Source organism: Microcebus murinus, chromosome 16 (assembly GCF_040939455.1).
Source record: "Microcebus murinus isolate Inina chromosome 16, M.murinus_Inina_mat1.0, whole genome shotgun sequence".
In the NCBI taxonomy this organism is placed as follows: Eukaryota; Metazoa; Chordata; class Mammalia; order Primates; family Cheirogaleidae; genus Microcebus; species Microcebus murinus.
Window position 1 is genome coordinate 66,784,925 of NC_134119.1, and position 8,233 is coordinate 66,793,157.

At 42.6% G+C, this 8,233-nt stretch overlaps 1 pseudogene; it reads left to right on the forward strand.

Annotated features, from left to right (window-relative positions):
- The first annotated feature begins 637 nt into the window (after positions 1–637).
- LOC105865439 (CYFIP-related Rac1 interactor B pseudogene) lies at positions 638–2,035 on the forward strand (annotated as a pseudogene).
- The last annotated feature ends 6,198 nt before the right edge of the window (positions 2,036–8,233 follow it).

Below are 8,233 nucleotides of genomic sequence, written 5' to 3' on the forward strand. Positions count from 1 at the left end.
CAAAACAAACAATAGAGCATAGAGCACGGGAAGGCGCCAACCCACTGGCCGGCAAGTGTAGTGCCACCAGAACCACAGGAGAACTTCTTGCTTCCCCACTGACCTCCACACCCACTCAGACAGGGACCTGCCCAAAGTGGGTGCAAAATCATGGCAGGAGGGGAGGGGGCTTTTTTGAGACGGGACAATAGCAGGAAGCACCTTGAACTCCCTGAGCTCTGTGCCGAGAGGGCACTAAGCGGTGAGGGATCTGGTCTGAGCTGCTGTGGGAGGTAGTTAGGAAAATTGCCTCTGGTATCTAGCAGGCCCAGGCCTACGGAAGTGACCACTAAGTCCGGGACTCTAAGCTGGAACCACCTGGGGTGAATAGGCCCACTCAGGGTGGGTTAGTAAGAGCGAGAGCTATGGCTGAACAGGCATGAGACTGTGGGAGGGTGACATAAAAGAGACAACGTGGGTGGCTCTGCCACAGGGGCAAGTGTAGAGGGGCTCCTGGTCCGGCTGCCGCAGCTCCCCCACTCCAGGCCCGGGGCTCCCCCTAGCACCGCTGGGGGTGGGGAGGGCACAGGCTCATGGACGGCACAGGAGCGGGGCTGAGAGTGCCTGGAGGCCCGACTGGAGGACATAAGGACAAAGGACAGAATCACCAGTGCTGGCTGAAGCTTTCTTTCAATAGGAGAGTTACCTTAACATGGGGAATCTTCTTAAAGTTTTGACATGCACAGACCTTGAGCAGGGGCCAAATTTTTTCCTTGATTTTGAGAATGCCCAGCCTACAGAGTCTGAGAAGGAAATTTATAATCAGGTGAATGTAGTATTAAAAGATGCATAAGGCATCTTGGAGGACTTACATACAGAGGAGCTGGCCATGAAATACGAGAGGCAATCCAGCATCCAGCAGATGAGAAGTTGCAAGAGAAAGCATGGGGTGCAGTTGTTCCACTAGTAGGCAAATTAAAGAAATTTTTTCGAATTTTCTCAGAGGTTAGAAGCAGCGTTAAGAGGTCTTCTGGGAGCTTTGACGAGTACCGCGTTTTCTCCTACCCAGCATCTAGAGCGAGAGCAGGCTCTTGCTAAACAGTTTGCAGAAATTCATTTCACGCTCCGGTTTGATGAACTCAAGATGACAAATCCTGCCATACAGAATGATTTCAGCTATTATAGAAGAACAATGAGTTGTGTGAGGATTAATAATGTACCAGCAGAAGGAGAAAATGAAGTAAATAATGAATTGGCAAATCGAATGCCTTTGTTTTATGCTGAGCCAACTCCAATGCTGAAAACCTTGAGTGATGCTACAACAAAATTCGTATCAGAGAATAAAAATTTACCAATAGAAAATACTACAGATTGCTTAAGCACCATGGCTAGTGTGTGCATAGTTTTGCTTGAAACACCAGAATACAGAAGCAGATTTCCAAATGAAGAGAGAGTGTCATTCTGCTTGAGGGTTATGGTGGGCATCATAATACTCTATGACCTTGTACATCCAGTGGGGGCATTTGCCAAAACTTCCAAAATTGATATGAAAAGTTGTATCAAAGTTCTTAAGGACCCACCTCCCAATAGCGTAGAAGGTCTTCTAAATGCTCTCAGGTACACAACGAACATTTGAATGATGAGACTACCTCCAAGAAAATTAAATCCATGCAGCAATAACAGTTCTGGAATAAGCACCTGCTGTAGACAGAAGACAGTATTCTGCAATGATTGAGAATGCACAGTTTTTTAGTGATTGCAATTGCTATCTCATTTATTCTTGCTTATATTTCTTTCCTCTGTTCCTCTTCCCTCTTTCTTAATCATATTCTTGTTCTTAAGAATTCTTTTCTGTGCCAAAATCAGTAGAGTTACATTCTGAAAGGATAGTGTCCTTTCGAACAGGCCTTCTAAGGCAGCTAATTATGCATTGCATTGGGGTCTCTACTGAGAAAAATTCTGTGACTTGAACTATATATTTGTAAATGTGGAATTTTTTTGAAACTAATATTTAATATTGCTTCTCCTGCATGGCAAAACTGCCTATTCTGCTATTTAAAAACCTTTATTTTCTACTTTATTTCTACTTTATTTTCTACTGCTGCTTTTTTCATGTGCAGCCAAATTGAAAATGTTTAAATTAACTGTGTTGTACAAATGGTACCCAACACAGACTTTTTTAAATTGGTAAGAGTTTTGTTTAAAGTTTTGAGTTTGCATTTTGACTTTTTTTGTAAGGATGTATATTGTGTGTTTAACCTATATTGACTAAAGTTAAAAACTATGATATTTGGGGGGTGCATGCAAGATGGCGGATGAATAACACCACCAGACAGAGTGTCTCGGCAGAAAAGACAGATTCTAGCAGAAATTAGAGGAAAGAAGCAAGAAGAAGAGCATACAGCGGATGAGGGCCGGAAGGAGGGGTACCTGAGACCCCGGGAGACTCCACAGGAGGAGGCTGCAGAGGAGAACTGGAGGCTGAGACCACCGGAGCAGCCCGGAGACCAGCGGCAAGGGTAGGTGGATTTGCTGTTTCCCCTCCCCTGCATTTGGGACTGCTGGTGGGCTCCCCAGCGGGTGGAGAGACATGCGGACATCAGCCCGGAGACGGCCGCCACCAGCCAGGAGTGAGCCTGTAGCAGACGTGGCACAAGGTTCCCAACTTCCTCCGGGCACCTCCGTGTGCACAGACCCGAGCCGAGCGGCAGGCGCCATATTGCCTCCTCCTCCCCTCTGCCAACCCTACCCGTGGCTGCCCAGGGAGACAATACAGACACCAGCCAGAGGCACCTCCAGGGAACGGGACCTTACCTTTCGGGACCCTACAACTGACTCACGGGAACTCAGACTGTGAGCTCCCTACCCGCGCGCCCTCCCAGGTGCTGCTGGCACGGTGTTCCCAGGAGAACGGTGCCAACTCAGAGGCTGAGAGACATAGACCAAGCTTGGGCTCCCTGTGGGTGAATTGGGACTGGAAATCGTCTCCCTGGTGGGGATACAGTTTGAACCCTGGGACCCAGAGGTCAGACCTGCAGACCAGATCCCCTGCACCGAGGGCTAGCATTGCCCGGGACACAGAAGGGTTATATGTGAACAGCCTACTGAGGTGTACATGCCTCCAGGGGTGGATCGGCATCCAAGAGGGCAACCCTCCTCCCAGGAGGAGGCCGTGCGCCCAACCCAGGTGGCGTTCCTGTGAAGGGAACCTCCCCGCCGGCATCACAGTCCAGGGAGGCCTGGTGGCTTGTGGTCTGGCCTGCTGGCAGAGGCCCAGGAGTAGCTGCGGAGTAGGGGAGGGTGGAAAGAAGTGAGGCCGGCTCCAGACTGCGGGTCTCAGACAGCCCCACCCCCACAAGCAGGCTTTCTGGCTGAGCGGGACCATTCCAGCCACGCCCTGACAGCTTTCCCTGGAAGCAGAGTACAGAACTTTGACCCCGGCTAACGGCCTGAGGGCAGGCTTACCCAACCCAGCTCCGCGCAGAACAAGAGCTGATAACAGGACACAAAATCAACAGCATAGCCTGTTCCTCCAAGCAAACACCACCTACTGACAGGGACGGCATCTTGCACAGCCTTTCCATGGCACCTACTGACTCAATATACAGGGAGTGGTCCAATTTCACCCACAGACACCACCTAACGCCTCAGAAACTAAACAAGGTGTGTGATTACCCAAACAATAACTTAAGGAAAGAAACAACAACTGATCGATATGGGAAGAAATCAGCGAAAGAACTCAGGAAATATGAAGAACCAAACGGAAAACACACCCCCAAAGAGGAGCACCAGCCCCCTAGAAACGGACACCAACCAAAATCAGGCAACCAAAATGACAGAAGAGGAATGTCGTATGTGGATCATAAGAACACTCACCGACCTGCAACAACAACTTGAAGATTGGATATGACTGAAATTATCTCTTCTTCCCATTGTATTCCTCATGTTTTTAAAGAAATTCTATTGTAAAGAAAGAAAGTAAAATTTCAAATAATTGGAATGAGTGTGATACCATTTCTTATTATTGAGAGCTTATCTAAATATTTGAATTAAGTGGGATTTTCAAAGTTACTGAGAGCAAAGTCAGCATAAAAATCATTTGCATTTCTACATTACAGCTTGAAAATGCTTAAAACACAATTCAGAGAATTACATCTTTTAAATTGCATAAAAATATGGCTAAAATGGATGTTAGTAAGCATTAAGAGTATGTAAAACCACTAGTAGGAAACACTGGTATAAATTAATCTAATTGTGACTGAAGCATTTTAAATTGTTAATATAATGAACATACCTTGATTCAAAATTAACAGTGTTATCTATAAAAGATAATGATGGTAGGAAAACAAGAGTAAGAGTAGAAAAGAAAAGTAAGCACTAATAAAATGAACCTGGAGTCATTTACAATTTAAATAAAGCCCATTAAAGTATTGAAACTAAAGAAACCATGTATTATGAGAGATCTACTTTTATAAATGGAATTGAAAAGAATTTTCAAGTGTTTCTTAATAATCAACCAAAATGTCAAAATGTAATGAAGAAAGTGTGACACTGCTTTAAAATAAAACTACATTGTAGTCAAGATCAGACTGAAAGAGCTGTTAGATACTGAAATATCAAAAGAATGAAAGAATGATGAAAGAAAAAAGTGAGCGAAGGACATGAACAGAAATTTTTCAAAAGAAGACACAATAAAGGCCAACAAACATATGATAAAATTCTCATCATCTCTAATCATCAGAGAAATGCAAATCAAAACTGCAATGAGATATCACTTATCCCCAGTAAGAATGGCCTTTATCAAAAAGTCCCAAAACAACAAATGTTGGCGTGGATGTGGAAAGAAAGGAACACTCCTACACTACTGGTGGGACTGCAAACTGGTTCAGCCTCTGTGGAAAGCAATATGGAGATACCTTAAATCGATACAAGTAGATGTACCATTTGATCCAGCAATTCCTCTACTGGGCATCTATCCAAAAGATCAAATGACACTCTAAAAATGGGACACCTGCACTCGAATGTTTATAGCAGCACAGTTCACAATCGCAAAGTTGTGGAAACAACCCAAGTGCCCATCAATACATGAGTGGATTAATAAAATGTGGTATATGGATACCATGGAGTACTATTCAACTTTAAGAAACAATGGTGATATAGCACCTCTTGTATTTTCCTCGATTGAGCTGGAACCCGTTCTACTAAGTGATGTGTCTCAAGAATGGAAAAACAAGCACCACATGTACTCACCAGCAAATTGGTATTAATGGATCAACACTTAAGTGGACATATAGGAATAACATTTATCGGGTGTCCAGAGGGTGGGAGGGGGCGGGGGGGCATGGGCAATATACATAACCTTAACATTTGTACCCCCATAATATGCTGAAATAAAAAGAAAGAAACAAAAGAGAAATAATGATAATGCAAATAATAAAGAACTATATATATTATAAATGAAAATATATTAGATAAACCTGATAAATTTGAAGTCTCTGCAAGGAAGCATAGCATGGGAAAGGGAACATTAAAAAGGTCTTTATACTTTGACCTCTTTCCCAAGGCTGAGTGTCACAGAACCCTCCCGAAAGGCAGGCGGCTTCCCTGACACACTGAGGCATCTTGGAAAGGCCGAGTCTGACCAGCAATGACTGTATATCAGGGATGGATGGCAGGACTTCTCCTCCCAGTGGACATCAATGACCTTGTCACCTGCTGCCTTAATGACCTTGTTTATCGTGCATCCATTTGATGTGCCCAGAGGAGCAACAATCCCTGTCCCACATACACAATGCTTCTCCTGGTCAATAATTCTGGTGTATTAATCAGGAGTGCAAAGGTGCTGTTTGGGGATGTGTGTTTTCCCAAGTTGAACTACGTCAGAAAGTAAACTTCAGGATCCAGGAAGTCATTAAAAGTTAGTCTTCATTCGAAACCAGCCTGAGCAAGAGCGAGACCCCGTCTCTACTATAAAATAGAAAGAAATTAATTGGCCAACTAATATATATACAAAAAATTAGCCGGGCATGGTGGCGCATGCCTGTAGTCCCAGCTACTCGGGAGGCTGAGGCAGGAGGATTGCTTGAGCCAGGAGTGTGAGGTTGCTGTGAGCTAGGCTGACGCCACGGCACTCACTCTAGCCTGGGCAACAAAGCGAGACTCTGTCTCAAAAAAAAAAAAAAAAAAAAAAAAAAAGTTAGTCTTCACTCAGCTGGTGGGAATTCCCACAGCCCTTATTGTTATGTGTCCAATGAGCAGGACCCCAGAGAACACACTCACTTTTCCATTGGAGCCTAGTGTGCCCATGTTTTCATGGTGTGTTTAACTTTCTGCATGTTCCTTAAAACACAAGCACAATACAGGGTATTGAGGTTTTTCTTTTTTTAAGTTTTCAATTGCAGTTAAATACACATAACATAAAATTTATCATCTTAATCATTTTAAATTTCCAGTTTAGTAGTGTGAAATATATTCACATTGTTGTGAGAACTTTTCCACCTGAATAGACTGAAATTCTATACCTAGTGATCAAAAACTCTCCATTTTCTATCCCCCTAACCCCAGTAACCACCATTCCTTTTTCTCTTAATAGGAGTTTGACCAGTCTGCCTCACAGAAGTGACAGCAGTATTGTCTTTGTGTGACTGGCTTACATCATGCTACCATAATGTTTGCCATTTCATCCGTGTTGTAGCATGTGTCAGAACTTCCTTCCTTTTCAAAGCTGTGTAACATTTCTTTTTATGTACAAACCATATTTTCTTTATTTATCTGTTCAATGACATTTGGTATCCTATTTCCACTCTTTTTGATATACACCCTTAAGTGGGATTGCTGGACCATATAGTAAATCTATTTCCATTTTTGTTGTTGTTGTTGTTGTTTAGTTTCCGTTTTTGGAATCTAGGATTCGGAGGAGATATCTAGCCAGCATTACAAATTCGATAGTCCTCAGAATGTGGACGGTACGTATGTTGGATCAGGCTAATATAAGAAAGCTCAGAGTTAAGAAGTAAAGACTTTGCCATTAAGAGCCAAGGGAAGAAAACAGCTTGTGTCAGCCAGGATCCACTGGAGGGCTCTGCATTTGAAAGGATGCAGACTCAATCTCTGAATTTTGTGAATTCGTGGCAGGGTGATCCAGTTACGGAGACTCGATCTCACAAGGGATGCTGATAAAAAGAGAAGGTTTGTTATTGTTAATAGTTTGGTTAGGTGATCGAAAATACAAAATTAACTGGAATGATAGGATTGGTAAGCTTCTATATCTTTTTTTTTTTCTTTTTGCTGTTTTTTCTTTTCGGTGTTTTTTTATTATTATTTTTGTACAAATGTAAGGGGCACAAGTGCCATTTTGTTACATGGATACATTGTGTACTGATGAAGTCTGGGCTTTTAGTGTAGCCATCACTTGAATAATGGACATTGTATTCATTAGTAATTTCTTATCATCCACGCCCTTCCCAATTTTCCACCCTCCCCCCTTTCAAGACTAGAATGTCTATCAATCCACACTCTCTGTCCATGTGTGCATAGTATTGAGCTCCCACTCATAAGTGAGAATATGTGGTATTTGACTTTCTGTTTCTGAGTTGCTTCACTTCAGATAATGACCTGCAGTTTTATCGGTGTTGCTGCAAGAGACATGATTTCATTCATTTTTATGGCTGAATAGTATCCCATTGTATATGTATGCTACCTTTTCTTTATCCAATCATCCATTGTGGGTCACTTAGTTTGATTCCTTATCTTTGCTATTGTGAATAGTGCTGCAATAAACACAATTGCTATATCTTTTTGATGCAATGAGTTCTTTTTCTTTGGATATTCAGTAGCGGCATTGGTAGATCAAATGATAGTTCTACTTTTAGTTCTTTGAAAACTCTCCATACTTTTTTCCACAAAGGGTATTTGACTGATTTATATTCCCACCAACAGTGCATGAGTTCCTTCTTCTCTGCATCCTTGCCAACACCTGTTTTTCTTGTTTTGTTTTTTCTGATTTTTTTTTGGGGGGGGGGTCTTTCATTTATAGCCATTCTGACTGGTATGAAATGATATGTCATTGTGGTTTTAATTTCCATCTCTCTGATTACTAGTGATGTTAAACAGTTTTTCACATGGTTGTTTGCCAGGCATTGAGTTTGATTGCACCTGACTCATCACTTCTATCACTCAGAATTGTATTAAATAACAAATGTGCTTTATTTTGGAGCACTTTTCTCATGTCAAAATTGCTTGCTACAACATAAGG